Source organism: Pezoporus flaviventris, unplaced genomic scaffold, assembly GCF_033815535.1.
Source record: "Pezoporus flaviventris isolate CSIRO_AGI_PZ_B2104156 unplaced genomic scaffold, CSIRO_AGI_Pfla_v1 ptg000006l, whole genome shotgun sequence".
NCBI lineage: Eukaryota > Metazoa > Chordata > Aves > Psittaciformes > Psittacidae > Pezoporus > Pezoporus flaviventris.
Window position 1 is genome coordinate 12,209,858 of NW_026892554.1, and position 19,450 is coordinate 12,229,307.

General features: G+C 39.8%; 1 long non-coding RNA gene across 1 annotated transcript in view; it reads right to left on the bottom strand.

Annotated features, from left to right (window-relative positions):
• Positions 1–19,450, bottom strand: part of LOC133265968 (uncharacterized) — a 232,410-nt gene that overhangs the window by 148,000 nt on the left and 64,960 nt on the right. Inside the window, exons 3-4 of the long non-coding RNA XR_009742206.1 lie at positions 5,712–5,752; positions 3,716–3,827 (exon numbers count right to left, since the gene is read on the bottom strand). This is a non-coding gene — a long non-coding RNA (uncharacterized LOC133265968). The remainder of the gene's footprint in view (positions 1–3,715; positions 3,828–5,711; positions 5,753–19,450) is intronic.

A 19,450-nucleotide genomic window follows, 5' to 3' on the forward strand; every position in this document is an offset into this window, starting at 1 on the left:
CAAACAGGAATTACAAGCACTGGTGACTTCTCTGTTTTGCTTTCATGTATAGCACCTTCCCTCCAAAATGGGGTCTGGTCAAATTCTTACCTTATTTTGTGTATGAGGGTGCATGGAACGATTTTCTGTGGTCCTTATGAAACATTCCATTAGCCCTAATATGGAATCTTTTCCACTGACTTAAAACTTTGTTTAGTCTTTGAGTTGGGTCAATTTTTCAACAAAAACCTAAACTGAAAATCTCCAAATTCTTCTTTTAAAACATTTCAGCTTTTCTATATGCTAACCAGTTTCTGGCCTAAACTATTCTCTGAATTCAACCTGAAACTGGAAGTAGTTTGATCTCCTCAATAAACAATTGTGAATTTACTATTCATCAAGAAAAATTATCACTTGGATTTTGTTACCAAGAAACCTAAGGGAGAGGAATGACACAGCAGTCATAGGAATTGCATGCTGTGGCATTGAAAAGAAAGAGATTTATAAAAAAATATTGTTAACAAACACTAGTCCCCCTGGCATCAAGAAATAAAAAGGGGGAACAAAAGCCACCCACAAATTAGGTACAAGGTAGCCATCATCTCAGATTACAGCAAGAAAACTAGTTCATACTAAATAACAGGAGGACTTGCTAGGAAAATTAGAAGGTATATAACACAAAGAATGGATGTGAGATAATAGCATCACACCAAGAATTACATTCATTTAATTTGCATGAAATCCTGAAAGATCCCAGCCTAGCCTTGCTGGGATAGATTTTTATACTGATGGTCAGCAGATAGTGATATTGCCATGGGTAAGGCTGCAAAAAAAAGGAATCAGTTGTAATTCATGCTGCTTCTTCATCCTGAGAAACATAACCAGTAGGTTAATAACTCAAATTTTACCTGTGTAGAGTCTGAGTTTTCCCATTCTTTTTTGATAGTGCCAATGACAGCAGAAGTTCATTTCTTGAAGTCAAGTACTTTGTGTAAGCAGCTAAATATTTAGAGGTGTTTGGAGCTTATGAAATGTGAGGATGCTCAGTGTGTGGATGGAAAGGCTGCAAGGACATCTTATTCCACAGTATTTTGTTATACCAGATGCTGGCAAAGCAGAGGCAAAGCAGTGTGGCAACGAATGCGCATTGTTTTGCTGCAGATTTGGCCTGTTCTTCATTCACTGAAACCCCCACAAATTCCTGTGTTCTTGCCCCGAATTTTTCTTTTTGCTGTTGAAACACCTCATTTGTTTGTGTTGGGTGTTCTCAGTTGGCCAACTCTTGCAAGGAAACGTGACTGGCACAGTCCCTGATGGATGAGGCTGCCTGCACCACGTAGCCAAGCTGCGGGGCTGAGGGGCAGAGGGACAGTCTGCAACGCAACGTGGTTGCAACACTGGGAGAGGTTCTCCACGATCCGCTGCTGTGGCAGGCTAAAGGGCAGCTTTTATTCCTTCCTTCCCCACCAGATGGGAAGGGACACTGCTGGCCCTACAGGAGGTGATGGTGAGGGGAGGTCTCTGTGCCACCTCAGGCCTGTGCTCCACCAGGGACCTCTCTGGGGAGAAGGGGCCATAAGGATACATGTCCTTGGGGTGAAACAGCACTTCACCGGCTTCAGGATCCACAGGGAGCCTCACACTTTCCTGACACTATGGGCCTGCAGGTCACTATGTCCTCCTGGTAGAGCCCATGAGAGCCTTACAGAAGAGAGAGGGTGCCTGCCACTAAGGCCCAGTGAGGTGCTGGGAAAGCAGGAGTGACCCGCAGGTACAGCTCAGGGGACAGTCTGTCCTTCAAACCCAGCCCCTGCCTCAGCCTGAGGAAAGCACCGAGAGGCACTGACTGAACCCCACATCCCCAGGGGGGAGGTTTGTTCTGAGTGTCTCACAGAGCATGGATCACCTGCCAGGGCTGCTTCACCTCTGGAGAAGTTGTCTTGCAGCTCATTGTAGTGCTGTCATCAACATCACCTGAGGGGCTGGAAGTCTTTCCTGAGGCAGCTGAGCCAGGCCAGGGCCTGCCTTAGGGCAGCAGGGCCCGCCTGATAACCGAGCAGGATCAAGCAGGTTACCATTTACCACAGATCTGCCCAGCAGCACAGCCATGATTTATACAGATAAAATAGGAACAGAAGTGCTCCTCTGACTGTGCCTTATGTGCTCACAGGGCCAGGACACTTCAGCGAGGTGAAGGAAGGGCTGCGGAGACGTCTTCACCAACCTGAGCCTGGTGCAAGCAGCCAATGTGCCGGCTCCAGTCTGATTACCGCTTCCCCAGCCCAGATGGTGTGCGGGAGAGCAGATGCTCTGTGATCCCTTGAGCTCCCAGACAGGGTCACCTCTTCTATGTGCTTCTGGGTCTGGGGGAAAAGGTGACCCCGACTGGGGCCTGTTTTACCGTTGGCAGCAGACCAGCGACTGCTCTCTGGATGTGCTCTGCTGATTCAAGTTTCAAGCAAAGCAGTAATAATTTGCTTTGTCTCCTGATGACCAGTCTCGTTACATATGCTACTCTCCTCTTCACTACCATAAGCCACGTTTTATACCATGAGGGCCAAAATCCTTTTCTACCCCTTTTCTGACTGTGTACATACACATCTAACCAACTAAACAGATGATTTTGCAGAGCTAGGAGTGAAGAAGAGGAAAGGGACACAAGATAGGCCCTCCATGCATGCCACTGTACTCCAGCTTGTCTTTCTTGGGCTGGAACTCACAGAACAGAAACTACAAAAGACACCGAGAGTGCTCTAATTTCATCTCTAAGTCAAATCGCAGAAAGATCTCTTCTTCCGCCATGCCAGAGAATCATTTATCCAAAGTGATGTTAGAAGCCTCTGAGTGTTAGGAGATGTTTCCCTATGCCCAAATTCACTTGCAGGAATGACACATTAGACCTTTTTGCAATTCACAGGACTTGTGGAGAAGAGTTTAACTCTTTTATTTTTATAGCTTCCAATAAAATACTGGTCATGTCTGTGTGATCAGCCATCAGAGTGTCTTGGGTACATGGACCCAAGCCACATGACAGGCTGGCTGTCCAGCATGGACAAACATACCCAAACCTCTCTCAGTGGCAGCTCCTGCTGCTGCAACAACTCAACAGTGGCAAATACAGAGCAAGTGTTACCTAGAACCCCCAGATACATATGGCTTGCTCTATATGTGTTATGAAAAATGTCAGAATTCAATGCCATGGAAGACAGTCTGCATTATGCATTATCCAAAAGTCTACAGATTAATATCATCCTCTCTGTCTATATAAAAATATGCAACTGTACATATTCCTCAAGACAAAGCTCTTTATCTTCATCGTAGTAGAGCTGTTGTGATATAATAAGGTTTTTTTAATTTTATGAATACTGAATGTAGCCCCTTTACAAATCTTGGATATGTGTAGCATGATACCAAAAACTCCAGTGATTTATGCACCCTCATTGTGCAGTCATTTTTAAAATAGTTTTTAAATTGAATACAAACATTTTATCCCTATGATGGACGTACACATATTATGGCTATCATCTTTTTTGCTAAAGGCTTGTGGCTGAGAAAAATCACAGAAAGCTTTGGTAACTAGAAACATGCTTAATAAATGCAAGGTATTTTAATTTAAGGATGTATTTTAATTTAAGGATGTTTATAGAAGCAGTCTGTATTTATATAGATACAGCTTTCGAATATCTGGTTTTGTTATAAAATAATAGAAAATTCTCTTACATAAAAAGGCAGTTACCTGCAAGAAGAGGTTTCTGTTAACCTACATAGAAAACAGAAGGTCTAAGGCCATACTTCTGTGATAGATCATCAGCTTCAGTACAGTGCTCCTTGTCTGCTCTCATGTCACCCTGTAGTGGGAGAAGAAAGGCAGTGATATTTTCTTGACCTACTCAAAGGGTGTGTTGAGATGGTGTGTATTGGTGAGCAGGTCCCTGGAGGACTGTATGAAAGTGTCCCAACAGAAGTACATTGTTTGATGGAAATGGAAAGTTACTGTAAGAGCATTTGTAGAAGCCTTCATGTCCCATATGCCAAGGAATAATCTGCTGTAAATTAAAAGAAAAGTGTGTTCATTGCCTGGAAATTTATGAACCATTAAAAATTAAAGTTGACCAGCCACTTTCATTTTGTTCCTTATTTTGGCTACCTCTAAACTCAAGAACCCCTAATCTTTCTTTTAATACTGCAACTCATCGGCCTGTGAAATATATAGACTGAATTTTCTGTGAATGTCAGCGGCATATTTTTTCTTGAACCATGAGTACACATAAACATTTCAGTGCCGTGGCTTGAGTTAGCAGTTAGAAGTATGGTTTGAGAAAACCTCTTAAAATACTTAAATACAATAATGAAATAGCTTCTAGAGATCTTTTGAAATGACTTTTCACTTGTGTTTTGATGAAGCTCAGCTAAAAGTTAGGACTCCTGCATAGCCCAATGCCTTTGTTCTGTGTAGATGAGAGTGCAAAAAGATGCAAAGTTTGTTCCCAGGGGCTGAAATCCTTAGAAGTCTTAATGGCCCATATAAGCCCTCTAAAAATGGCTTGAAATGGGTTTGAATAGCACATATGTCTCTTTCTGGCTGATGGGAAAGTAGTACACATCACTGAAAATTAAATTCAACTATGCAGTTTTGAAGGATTATAAATACCAGCAGCAGAAACCCCATTCTAAGCCTGCAGATCTCATTTGCCTGTTTAAGGTTCCACTTTCCTTTTTTCCCATGGGTGCATTTTGCTCAGAAAAGGAATTGTGGGTAACTAGAAATACTGGCTTCAGAAGTTCAGATTTAAGACCTGAACCCATGCACACATACTATTATTTGACAGATAGTATTACAGATTAAATTTTGTGAATACTTGTACTTCCAAGAATGCTTGGTAAAAATTACATGTGTGTGAGTAACACTGAATGTCACATCAGGGGAAAACTTACATGCAATTTGCAGTGAAGCAAGGTCATACTAGTCAGTTAATCACTTCCCTCTAATCACTACTTTCATGGTCTGTACCATTTCAGATAACCTTTCAGTATTGTAACAGTCACGGTGCTGGACTGCAGTATGACTGTTCAGTGCACAGGAAACTGGTGCATAGAAAAACAGAGATGTGCGTACACATACACAAACAATTTCCCATTTAAAATCAATATTGGATCCCCTGTTATTAAATCTGAGTATCAAAATACACTCAAGGCACGTTTCAGTAATGCCAAGCAGCAAAATTGTTCACAGGGTGCAATGAAACCACTAGGAACATCACTAGTATTGATTAATGCAATATGAGTGAGGGCAGAAATTAAGCTGGGGATAGGGGTCTCCATTAAAAATGTTTATTGCTAAGTGCTCATGTATCACTTCAGTTCCTCTGCAGAGCTGAAAAAAAACCAAACCCATTATAACCTTCTTCAGGGAAAAAGAAAGACATTTAACTGACATATTCGTCAGAGAAATTTTGCTTTCTTTCTTTACTCCAATCTTATTTAGGGTGCTAAGAGTGCTAATAAAACCTGAGAGAAGTACCAGTTTGGGAAAACAGTTAACTACATGCTTAACACAAAGCAACACTTTTAGCAAAATATATGCTTTTTTAGTCAGCTCTGCTCTGGATTCAGTGGCCTGAATCTCAGATTGTGAAAATCAGATCTGTTACGATATTTGAAGCTGGATACATAAAAACCTGTGCTGCTCCACCACCAGTACTCTCCCTACCCAACTAAATTCATTAACTTACCCAGCAGCTCCACCAGGTTGTAATCAATTCAGGAAAACATCCTGTAATGAAAAACAGAGAAAGTATTGATACCATCCACTCACCCTGGCATTCTCCATGCTTGACAGCAACTTCAGTCTGATTGTCTGGCAGAGTTTTCAGAATTACCCACTTTGTCCTGCATTACACTGGGTATCTACAGCTGCTCCAAGATACCATCTCTTTCACCTGCTGTTCCAGGCTCATCCAAACTAAAAACTCAGATCTGAGCCCAAAATTTTGTGACAGTTAATTAGTAGAACTAAGATGGGACTCCACTTCATAAAAAGCAAAATACAGGCAAAATACCCATTGAGTTGTATCTGCTTTGTAACAAACCCTGCTATGTTTGCCTTTGCTTTTCTACCCCTGAGCCAGAGGGAGGGACAAGATCTGGAAAGAATGTTGGTGAGCCTTTCTCAGAACCCAGTGAGATCTGGATTTGGTTCCTTATTCCCATAGAGACCTTTGAGTCTAAACACAGGGATTAGTTTCTCTTTAGTGATTTCTACTTCCCTTTTGTGTTAAGTTTTGTCTAAGGATTGTTCTAAATTGCATGGAATGGCTTGATGGGCCTGTGAAGAAGGGAATCGCATGTAGCTCAATCTATGGAATTACAATTTCTGAAGAGAAACTTCTGGATAATTATCAGATAATAGAGCTAGCAGGATACTATTGGCACAATACATATGTGAAGAATTTAGGACTATCCAGAAAAACCTCCCTGTGCCCTTGCACTGCTAAGCATTCATTGATGTAGTGGCACGGTCCCTAATTGTGTCTCACTGATTAAAAACTTTCATTGTGCTGCCACCAAAGGAAAACTGTACACAGTTCTATGTGAATTCCTGTGTCCACCTCTGAAAGGCATATCAAAATCTGCACCACTTTGACCTATACTCATCCATAACCCAAGAAAACAAGAGATCAGTTAAACCAGTACAGGGAAACTCAGAAACTTGCCAGTGCAACAGTTAATCTGCACACTGCTGATTACCTATCTTTATCCAACTCAGATGAAAGGTTTGCCATCTGGTAAGGGTCTTGGCTTACATACAGCAGATGTACTCAGTCCAAAGCCAGTAACATTAACTGCAGTTCCAGTAACATTAACTCACAGTTCTAACATGTGCACACACACAAATCAGGGTGCAATATTTTTTTTTAATTATTATTTTTCACATCCCTGAAAACAAAATAATCTCTTTACATGCCTTTATTTGTTACTGTGTTAACTGAGTCAGTACATAAGTACCAGGACACAGTCAGTCCACAGATACTGCCTGATGCTAATGCATGAGCCCCCAGAGCTTGCAGAAGTATGGCAGAAGGAGGAACAGCTAAAAAGCTGGAAAAACAGCAAAGGAAGCAGAGTATGTGTGAGTGAGTGAAAGCAAGAGAAAAATCCACAGTTGGGCCAGAATTCTGCTTGCCAAAAACAAGCTAAGAGATCTATTTCCAAATGAAATGAGTCAAACCAGGGAAACAAAAATAATAATGCTGTGTGCAACTTAAAGCAGCAGCTGGTATCTGAGAGGAAACACGAGATGAGTTAGAAGACACAGAAGATTAGTCTTTTCTAGTCTTCAAATTATTATGTTTGTCAAGCTTTTGGCTCAAAAATGTTTGACCTAATCACATCTGTTTTAACAACTTAAATGAGAGGCCCAGCAGCTGTAGCTGGCAAAAGAATCTCCAAATCTGCAGACTCCATTTTCCAATATTTGGGCTCTTGTCTGAACTATCTAGGGATAACATAAACTCTGCACCCTAAAAGTACCTGCGCTGTGCATAACCACTTACAGACTGAGATGCTGCAGCCATCCTGCAAACAGGCCTGCTTCTAAATTCAGCTGTTCCTTGGCTTAGACTCTGGAAAAGGAAACCCATTACTCTGCTGAATGTAAATTTATTTCACATTCTTGCAAACAATCAACTAATGCCTCTTTATCTACACCCAGATACAAAGGCAAACAATGGGTGCTGAAGAGAAGTAAGTGCTGACGAGGTAGAGGACAGAATACAAAGTCTTGCAAGTAATGTGAAGCCAATCTGGCTGAGACTCCAGTGAAAAGAGAAAAGGTGCTTTGCAGAAGGTTAAAAGAGCATACAGAGGATTTTTTTATTATTATTATACAAAAATATATATAACAAGTAAAAAAACAAAAAACCTATTAATATGGTTACATGAAAATGAACTGGCTGGATGATCTAAGCTAGTTTTTTTTTTGTGCCCCTGTAACCTGCTGAGTTTTGTTTAGTGAGAATTTCCTGTCTGTCTAATTTTCATTGGCACATCAAGTTTCTTGCAGTGCCTGATTCTTTTTCAACATCTGCTGCTCAGTTTGACAGTATTAATTTTGGATTTCTCCCCAGATCAGATCAGTTGAATATTGTAGTGAATGCTGGCAAAAGATCGAAGTTATCTCTCTTTTCTCCTGTCCTTAATGAAAAAATGTTTTCTTGAGATTCATAATCATTGCTATTACTCTGATACTGAAAATCATAGAATAGAGAACTATTACATATACAAATAGAGATAGGTTTTTTCTCCCACCAAAATTCTCTCCACCTGTCTATATATTCAGTTTACTATTCATTGCTGCTGTATCCACAATCCTCTAAGCATACATGTTGAAAATATTCAATTTTCAAGTGTGTAAATGCCGAAACATTAATCTATAAGCACTACCAAAGTAGGGGGGTTTGGATGGGGCATAAACTTAACACTTGTCATACATGTTATGATGGACTGCAAGTTTTGCATATCCAGAGTCACAGAACACTAAACCAGGAACATATATACCAGTATACTGTTTGCAGGGCTTTTGTTATAGTTATTGTCACAAGTGGGTGCTCTACCCCATTAACAGTATCTCAGACATGGTCCCTACACCAAAGAGCGTACAATCTGTGTCTAAGGAAAGAGTTGAGATGGTGTCAGGCAGAGTGAAGGCAGATATTCAGGAAGTAGTATTTATCAGGATGATCAGTGACAGCATCATACACTAAGAACATGATTTTATCTTATTATACACTAAGAACATGATTTTATCTTTGTATAGATGATGGCAATTTAGGTATTTGAGCAGAACAATGAAGCAGCTCTGTGAAATGCTTTTGACCATGTAACGTGCATTAAAAGAACAGAAAGAAGCACACTGGGTAAGTAAAGAAGAAGGGGTGAACCACCACAAGCCAGCCTGTAAAAGGAAGCAAGAGGTGCTGGAAGTGAATGCAAACTGTTCTGGATGTGTTAGTAGAAGGAAGTTAGTCAAGTAGTTCTAAATAAAACAGAGTGCCTTCATTTATTTGGTGTAAATGAGATACAAGGGAATTCTTTGCTGCCCAAACTAAACTCCACTGCCTGCATTTGTCTTGTAAGGATACAGGTAAAGCAACAAGCTAGGAAAATAGTGTTGGCACCAACGTACTAGATGGATATGGACAGAGCAAAATCCATTTGCAATGCCTATAAAAAGGATACTTCAGGATGTAAGATGAACAGTCTCTGGATGAGCATTTTAGCTGTGTGTAGGATTATATCTAAGGTTAAAACAAACAAACAAACAAAAATTCTCAGCCAACACCGCACGATTTAGTTGTGACTGTGAAGAGAAAGCATTACAAGACAAGTATGATACTCCAACTGGCCTAAGTAATGAGCAGGATTGCAGTGCTGTCCCTAGTGATTGAAGAAGGATGTGACAGGGAGGCAGCTTGGAGAGAAAGATTAAAAGCTCTCTTTTAGTCCTCTTCAGTTCAAGCTGATGGCCAGACAACCACAAGGCAATGCTAAGAAGACAGAACAATTTTATTTTGAGCAGAATGAGACAGGTCTGGAATACAGAGATAAAGCTGTGAGTTCTCTATGGAGAGATGGCAAATTTAGATTAGGTTCAGAAGGGTGTCATCATTTAACCCCAGCCAGCAATTAAGCACCACCCAGCCACTGGCTCACTCCCACCAGGTGGGATGGGGAAGAGAACTGGAAGGGTAAAAATAAGAAAACTCGTGGGATGAGATAAAGACAGTTTAATAGGTAAAGAAAAAGCTGCACACACAAGCAAAGCAAAACAAGGAATTCATTCTCCACTTCCCATTGTCAGGCAGGTGTTCAGCTATGTACAGGGAAGCAGGGCTCCATCATGTGTAATGATTTCTTGGGAAGACAAATGCCATCACTCTGAAAATCCCCCTTCCTTCTTCCCAGCTTTATATACTGAGCATGATTTCATATGATGTAGAGTATTCCTTGGGTCAGTTGAGGTCAGCTGTCCCATCTGCAACCCCTCCCAGCTTCTTGTGCACACCCAGCCTGTGGGGTGGGGTGAGAAGCAGAGAAAGCCTTGACTGTGTAAGCACTGCTCAACAGTAACTAAAACTTCCCTGTTATCAACACTGTTCTCAGCACAAATCCAAAACATAGCCCAGTACCACCTACTATGAAGAAAATTAACTCCAGCCCAGCCAAAACCAACGCAAACGATTAAATAGCTTATGCACAAACACGTTAGAAATATCTGCAAGTGATAAGGAGAGGCTCTTTACATGTAAGTATACCATGGATAAATGCAGACACAATTAATTTACCTCCCTCCCCTCAAATCTAGGACCTACATAATTGCATATGCATTTTACATCTTTATGCCCTTATTCAAAGCATTGTTGATGCTGCCACATTTTATAAACAGGAAACAAAATATAGCTGCAGCTTGAGGTAGGTATCTGGTATCCTGGTGTGAGGTTCTTAAAATAAATCAAGCTGATCTGAAATGTTATCTCTACACAGACTAGAAAACCCTGATTAGCATAGAGGCTGATCTTTGCTCTCACTTGTGATCAAACAAATAATAGATATCCATCAAGCTGTTCTTCCTCCAGGTACTGAAAAAGAATTATTTTGGTTTCTAAATACATGGGAGGTGTTCAGAAAGTGTTAGTCAGAGAGATCTGACAACTATCGGCTGGTTGTGGGAAATTTACTGCCTGCATTTCGGTATTAGCAAGATCTGTCATTTAGCTTTGTAGAAACCTATATGCTTTCATGAGGCACTTGAATTTTATAGTCATTCCATTTAAAAATCAGCTGTCCTCACTATTTCAGTTCTAGATCTTTTGATCCTTATGCTTTTATGTACTGGACTGTTCAAAGTTAGAAGGGAGCTGCCAAGTGTACAAATGATATTTTAGCTTGATTAGCTCTGGCTTACCCTTCTTAGCATGAATTACACATAAGTGCATGCAAATATTATTGATTCACAGTGGCTGATCTATAATATTGCTCTAGAGGTGAATTATTACAAACAAAGAGCAAGGAGAAATAGGTGCTCTGTCTAGGCTGCACCATTAACAGCAAGACCTTGGGAGGCTGATTTTTAAACTACAGTCTCTTTGGATCTGGGTTATTTACTTCCTCCTCTGGCTAGGCTCAGACAGACTCAGTTCATAGCACTAAAGCTCCCCACTTCTTTACGTAACTTTGCTTGAAACAGGCATTTTTGTCTTTATAGTTGGCATTTCACAGTTCTGTACATACTACTGATAATGTTTAGACTATCTTCGTTATGCCACAATCACAGAAGATATCTTTACATTCTGATGACACCGAATGGGCATTCCCATCAAAGGGTATGTCTGCCTGTATCTTCTTAAAAACTGCCTCTGTTCTACAGCTACTTTCCCAGCCATAACTCATTTGAGAGCATGCATTTTTAGCTCATCAAGTACTTCAGGAATTAGCTGGTAAATGTTTTCATGTGTATGAGTTTTAAGTCTGATTCAAAGTAATCCCTAGACAGTAGTTCTTTGCTATCCTTAAACACTGCTGCTGTTCAGTTACCCCTGCTGATCTATCCTGGAACAGGCAAATCAGCTGGCTGTATTTGAAGTCACTTTAAATACATTCAAAGGCAGAATTTTAAGACAGGTGGGAATGGTAGTGCCTTCAATTAAGTATGCTGATGCTTTCTATTTTAACACCCCATTTTCAAATACCACTTAGCTCTGCCAAACTTAATCATTTAGTCTGAAATTTTATTTGCCAGGTGATCTGTACCATAGAAAAGCCTACAGGAGAATGATTTATTTTATCTCAGAGCAGGGTCTGGACACAGTGTCAGCATTGAGGACAGAACAAAGCACTGAACAGCTATGCACATTCACTGCTCTAGGAGTGGCTGGGGACCAGCAGTAAAAATATTACAGTAAATCAAAATGCATATGCCTGAGGAGGATGTATACAGCATTAAAGCTGGACAGCAACACTGGCTCTGGAAAGCCTGAATGCTGGTTTTGCTTCTGCAATCTGTCCTTGGTAATGGCATTTTTGTTTGTACTTCAGCATAGGAAATAGTCATCTATGCTTGCCTTTGTTAATAGTTTCAGCATCATTTAAAACCTCCCTTTTTCTGGCTGAGGCTGAAGAAAGTATTACTGCAGGAGATATAATATAGCTATGTGTCGCAGGGTGAATGTGGAGGGCTTGAGCAACACCAGTTCATGAGAAACTGTGCCACCTGGAGCATTAAATACAGCCATGGCACAAGCTCTTCCTAGCAGTTACCTGAAACACAAAGGGTCGCATTTCCCTGAACTGGTCATAGCTGACTCCACATTTCTCAGTAAATTGAATGGCCTTTGCTTGCGGCTGTATCTGTGCTGTCATGCAAGGAACAGATTGACTCTGGCTTGCAACTGTTGTATTACTCTCTTGAGTTGACAAATGCTTCGTCTTAGCCACATGCGCTTTGCTCACTCTTTCAAAAGTCCTTTAAAATTCCACTGATTAGAAGTGGATCAACTGCAAACAGAGCTTTGCTCTGGTTTTTATCAGCAAACGGAAGCTCAGGTGCTTCTTTGAGTTCAAGGTACATGTGAAAAATCTAGTCTGGGAAACTTACAGGACACATTTCTAGCAGAAGGCATTAAATATGTAAATGCTTTATTTTGGGACACAATGGGATGAGTCATTTTCTTATAAGAGTTCTACCTCTTTATGTTTGGGATCTGGCTTGAACCTTCCTTTGAAAAGTAAAAATGTTAACGATGACTCTGGATGCTTCAGCACAGCTCTCCAAGCTACTGTTTCATTTTAGTATTATTAAGGTGTTAATATTTTTAAGTTATTAAATTCCTTAAATTCATGTAGAGACACAAATGACAACACAATGTAAAGCAAATGCAATTTGGGAACTTTTGTTTCTGTTTAAAGTTTAGTTTCAGTTTGAGAGGACTGTTCAAGCTAAGAATCTGTTGAGCTGAGCTCTGGACTATTTGAAGAAATATTTTGTATTCTGAAATCCTGTGAAAACAGACAAGGAGTTAGTTACCAGGATTTGTTCTTGTGGTGGGTGACAGGAGGAGGGAGTAGCATACCATGTGCCAATGATTGTGAACCATTTCTCATGGTTCTCTATCCCACTGCAATCAAGGTTCTGCATCAGAAGCCTGGGCACAGTTAAACGATTGATGCTCTTTTCTGAGATAGCAGCAGTTTCAAAGACTTCCCTACACCCTGTGTGTGGGCAGTACAGTCAGAACCAGTCATTCCTCTGGAACTACAGCACCTTTTGAAAGTGGTCATTGTTATCCTTATTTATTCACTGGAGTATGGCTTTTGAAAAATCTTTCTTTAAGCACCACAGTGTACAAGGAAATTTGGAATGCAAAAGACTGACTGTCTCTAAGGAAAATGACAGGATGCCAAAACACTTGTATTGACAAGCTGAGGACCTATTGGGAGGTAGGCAGATCAGGAAACATCCCGCAGTCAAGAAACTCAGGGTTGAAACCCCCTCAGGAATAGGCGTTTTTGCCAATTGCGATTTGGACAATGTCTTCCATTTATTCTGCCTGGAGGGAGCTGGATTGTCACGGTAAGAAATGCTTTGCTATAATAATGAAGTTTCATACCAATTCTGTTTTCATCACAAAACATTTGTAAAGGGAAACCAGAAACACTATTTAATTTTCATCTGTGAAAGACTAAAAATCTCTGGGGTAAAATTCCCTCATTCTCAGTAGAATTACACCTATTTACACCTGGATGAAATTTTGTCCCTGACATCCTTTTCATGTCTTACTTATTGAAGCAAGCAAGTGTGAACGCTCATTTTCAGAAGGGATCAGTCAGCTGTGTCAAAAGCAGGAACAAAATTACTTCATTTTTGTCATTAGACACAAGGCAAAACCATTAGGGATTTTAATAAAGGTTACTTTTCTGAGAGTTGATCAGTGTTTCCATTTTCTGATTTGTCTGCAGACAGCACAAAAATGCAATATGAGAGAAGTGTAAGTGCTTCTCATAGTATTTTCTGAATAACTGAAATCACATAGTCGTAGAAATCCTTTGTTTTTGTGAGATTTTCATCACCAAGAAGTCTAGATAGATCAGATAAGCTTCCTGACTTTGGGGTACTTAGCCAGACTGATGAAATGGATTTGCAGGTAGCCCCTTTGCAGACTACAAGCATTTTAGTATTTCTCTGCTTGCTCATGCATTGATTTTTGCACTTCTTGAGTATATAAAATGTGAGCTTTTAGTACAGGCTTGTGCTAAATTGCCACAGCTTCATAAGAGAATAACAAAAGTGAAAGATTTGGCAGTAAGCCTCACAGAAAACTGTTCCCACAGCTCGAGCAATATCATGAGTTGTGAGGACTATTTTAAAGTCATTAATGCAGAATTCAGTGTGCTGTCTAATATACTGTGGTCTGCATGTGATGGAGATGACTACCTCAAAGGTTGTAGAGTGTAATATAAAGATATACTGTTGAATTGTTTCAAGACCATCACTAAGGGAGCTATGAATATTTGCAGTCTTCTTGTCTTCTTCAGACTTCATTTTTTTTTTTTAAATATACTTTTACTAAGTATCTGAGGCTATATTCATTTTGTAATAACAACTATAAAACAAAGGACTGAGTATGCTGCGCACAAATCTTTCCCAAAAGCCGTTAAAATAATTGTGCCATGATACCTATCCAGGAGAAAAACCTGGAAATTACCAACTGAGAGGAGGGACTTTTATGCAAGCAGCCTCCACAAAAGAGCAGGCCCATAAAGAACATTCCTCAGTTTGTTTCCATTTTTTCCCTTTTCCTGAATTAATAAAGCTAAATATCTTCTGGAGAAATTGCATATTCTAGACAGTAAATGGGATGACCATGCTTTTGCTTAAAACTGATAGAGTAAAATTTATAATCAATGGGACCATTGATACCATCCTTATTCTTTACACAACCTCAAAAAATTTCCAGCACACATAAGAACAGAATATGGTGGCCACATTATCATCTTTCATAGAAAACCTCCCCTGGGAAGCGAATCTCTGTAGTATTTTCACTGTTCATCTCCCGTCATGTCTGATCCCCATATCAGTACATCTCAAGGAAATGGTGTAAGACTGCCACATCTGCATAGACAGAAGACCAGCTCCATGACATGGCCTCTGGCTACCATAAATGCACAAAATCAGTGGGGAAAACATAGATGCTTTGGCGTCTTCAAGCATCTTCTTGAGGGCTTTTACTACCTGAGTAGGCTGACATATTCATTGTCATGTTGCTAGTTCAGCTTGTTTCGTATTCAAGCAATACTGAAATGGTAGGACAAATTTTGCTCAAAACTTTAAAACATGGCCTGGTATTAGCTGTGCTATTTTTGTTAAACATCTATAGACATTCTCTTTGACTGCTACTTTCTCAAAATCACCATAATTTTCAGCAGTTGCAAAGTAATTAATTCTGCTAGCAATCCCTAACCCTCGTTTTCACAGACAATTATTGGACACAAGGGCAGCTAGTCCCTACTATCATAGCTGGAGAAACCCATTGTTCTCAATCTGCAGCTTACATGGCCAAATGTTTCATGCTAAATTTATCACCGTTGATTACTTGCACAAATGCTCTGGGTGGCCTTTTGGGGATATTTCTGGACTCTTGCTGGTGTATTACTTGACAGCCTTACTACAATAACACAAAGCTATGATTATACCATGGGTAAGCAACTCCCCTTCAGAAAGGGAAAAGAAAACAGGGTTACAAGACACGGAAAGCTGCAGAAAAAACTGCAAGTGTGTTTCAAGACTCTAGGTCTAATATTTGCCTAAACAATGCTAAAGGCAAAACCAACATCTTTTCCCTATTGCAATTGCTATACAGAGTAAGCAGCTCTATTCTCATATTGACACTCTTACCTCCATTTTTCACTGCTGGATAAGATTTTTTGTTGTGCTGATATCCAGTACTGATCCTTCTACTACCTTTAAAATAGGGAGTGCTGCAAAGGTGGAGAGTATCTTCAGAACTTTCTACTGATTTCTGGTGTCCAAGCCATAGATATTGAATTCAGTGGAAATACGTGCCTGAATCTCTAAGTCTATCTGAGTTCTCCTAGTCTATTTTTACTTTTTATATGTAGTGGTTTTTTCTGCATGTGCTGTGCATTTTAACAAGTTGTAGTCATTAAGAGAGAATTAAGGCAAATCAGTGCTCTGACAACAGAATCCCAAGTCCTAAATACTATTAATGTTCAGCTACTAAGGCATTTAACAAAAAAGACAACTTTAAAAAACATTCCCTAGCTACCATCACCCATCCCGCTGTTCTGACACACCACAGGACAAAAGCCATGGACTACCAAGATTCCACTAGATCTTGTTGCATTGATTTTCAAACTAGTAAAAAAAAAATAAAATCTTTAAGGACACTCCTAGTTCTGCCAATCGATACTGTAGTGTGAGAGTCAGTTTAATATTTTAATAGATGATGGGATATGCTCACATCTGAAAAGTAAATGACACTAACTCTGGGATTAAGTCATCAACAAGACAGAGGTAATCATATACATGTAGCATTATGCTAGTTTTATTACCCTGAATCTTTTAAGCCTGCACATATTCAACAATGAAGTAATGTAAAATGGAAAATCCAATTAGCCCACGCATATGCTTCTTGAATATCAGTACCCCAGCTCTGCATGTAGATGAACTGAACAATAAATTGATAACTCATTGTCTGTTGTCTATAGCTTTGTAGTTTTGCATTAAGATTTTGCAAAAAGATGAATTTCTTTCATTCACAGGTGACAAAAATATTAGATGTTAAAAACATTTTTCATATAAAACTTCAGCAAACCCATCTCATTTAGAAACAACTTTTGACAGTGAGAAAGCTTTAGGAGGGCTAGAAGAAGAATGAGATTACCAAGTAGAGCAACTAGAAAAAATAATAAGAAAACAACTGCATAATGAAAATCAAATATATCTGTTGGATCTATATACATTGACACTTTATATATTTGGGTTCAAATTTTGTGAGGCATACAGAAAACATCCTGTAATTTGACGGCACACTAATATCTTTGTAAGGTATCTGACAGTGTGGGTGCATCTTAGAAGGCTTTTTATCAGTCTGTAATGAGCAAACTGCAAAATTAGGCGTTGCATAAATCTAAGCTGGTCTGTAGGCTCACAGCATTTCAATGCAAAGACGTATATTAAATTTCATGAGTTCAACCTTCATGACTGTCAGGGAGAGCATTCTAAGCTCTTTCAGCTTTTGTTCTGCTAGCCCAAAGAAGCTGTTGGCTTTCTTTTATAGGGCAGGCTTCTACTACCCTGCAGCCATTCTTTACACCAGATTTGTTTTCCTGAGTAAGGTTAGCAGAGAACTGTATACACACAGTATTTAAGGTCTAATAGCATCAATACTTCCTCACACATGTGAGAATACCTTAAGCAATACTGCTAAAAATAAAAGCTAAAAAATGCCTATATGATAAACTTAAGTCCCGTAGCCTGTCAATGGTCCACACTCTAGTTTCTTCACAATAAACACTCACAAAAAACTTCTCTGAACAGGTTGTGTCCAAATGAGATGCTCAAAAGTACAATATTCCCCATTTCTTGATTTCTTCATTCCCCCATGATCACTTACAGAGCCTTAAAAAGAAATGGGAAATATTCCCTGTATTCCTTTACTATTCATATGAAATATGTTGGTCTACAACCTCATGCCAACAGGCAGAAAGATATAAGATTTATCACTGGTCTTTTACAGAACATAGGAAAATAAATACAAGAATTAAACCATTTTTGTCTTGTTGACTGTAAAGGTCACTGCCAGTACTACTTATAATTTTAAGTATAACTTATACCACTCTTTTAAATTTAGGCAAGTAGAATATATTGCTTATGATTTTATCAGTGATTCAGAAAGATCATGCTTCTGAAAAAGCCAAACGTTTCCAGTATAGATTTTTTCATCAGGTTCTTTATTTGATTTGAAAACCTTTAAAGTGCTTTAAGTGTGTGAAATTCAAATGCAATACAATGAACTTATGAACTATGGGCTATGAACTTATTTCAGAAAAAAGAGCCTCGCTTTTTATAAGATATAAACCCCTCTTTATTTTCTTTATAGAAGTTAAAATGACAGATATAGATATGTCCAATTTTCCCCTACCTTCCAGTTTTTACATACATTTAGGATCTACTTATAAAAAAGCACACAAAATCTGACTCCAGAGCACCTGTTCCCACAGTTCCTAATGTCTGTTTAAATTTAGGTCAAAGTTCTAGTGGCCTGTATGTACTAAACAACCAGAGCCATCCTTATAGCAACGCAATTTACAGTCCAGTTGTCCAGTCCTTCCATTCTTACTTTCATGAACATAGTCATTGCTAGGATTAAGCAATGGTTGAATAATCTGGCCCCAAAAGTCTTAAACAGTAAGCAAATGTAAAAAAAAATTGCAAACAAAGTAAAAGTAAATGAAGTTAATGTAAGGCTTAAACATGCAATATCCCATGAACGTTCCCCAAACTTGACTGTCTCACCAGAAAAAGTTCTAATGTGTGTTTAGTTTAGAAACAAAAAACCAGCAGATATTATGGGAAATATCTGCATATACAAATATCCATCAGCTGTATTTCAAGATCCCATGGGTATGTCGTGGTTTAAACCCTAGCCTGACAGCTTGTTCACTCACTCCCAGTGAGTGGTGCCAGGCTGAGAGCAATTGAGGCCCCCCGCCCCGGGGCTCTCCCCTTCCCCGCTCCCAGAGGAACGGGGAGGAGGATCAGAAGAATGCAACTCCCACGGGTTAAGACAAAAACAGTCCAGCAACCGATGTACAACACAAATCTGTATGTTGCATCTCTGCCCTGATGGCCTGAAGTGTCATGGGCCCACCGGGCCAAAAATAATTCACCTTTATGTTGCCAATCTAAGTCCATCTGAGCCACTTCAATCTTAGCCGCTTTATCCACCTGTTGGTTGTTCTGGTGTTCCTCAGTGGCCCGACTCTTGGGTACATGGGCATCTACATGACGTACCTTCACCACCAGGTTCTGCACCCTGGCAGCAATATCTTTCCACAGTGCAGCAGCCCAGATGGGTTTACCTCTGCGTTGCCAGTTGCTCTGCTTCCATTGCTTCAACCACCCCCACAGGGCATTTGCCACCATCCATGAGTCAGTATAGAGATAAAGTACTGGCCACTTTTCTCGTTCAGCAATGTCCAGGGCCAGCTGGATGGCTTTCACCTCGGCAAATTGACTAGATTCACCCTCTCCTTCAGCAGTTTCTGCAACTTGTCATCCAGGACTCCATACAGCTGCCTTCCATCTCCGATGCTTTCCCACAATACGGCAAGAGCCATCAGTAAACAAGGCATACTGCTTTTCACTTTCTGACAGTTTATTATATGGTGGAGC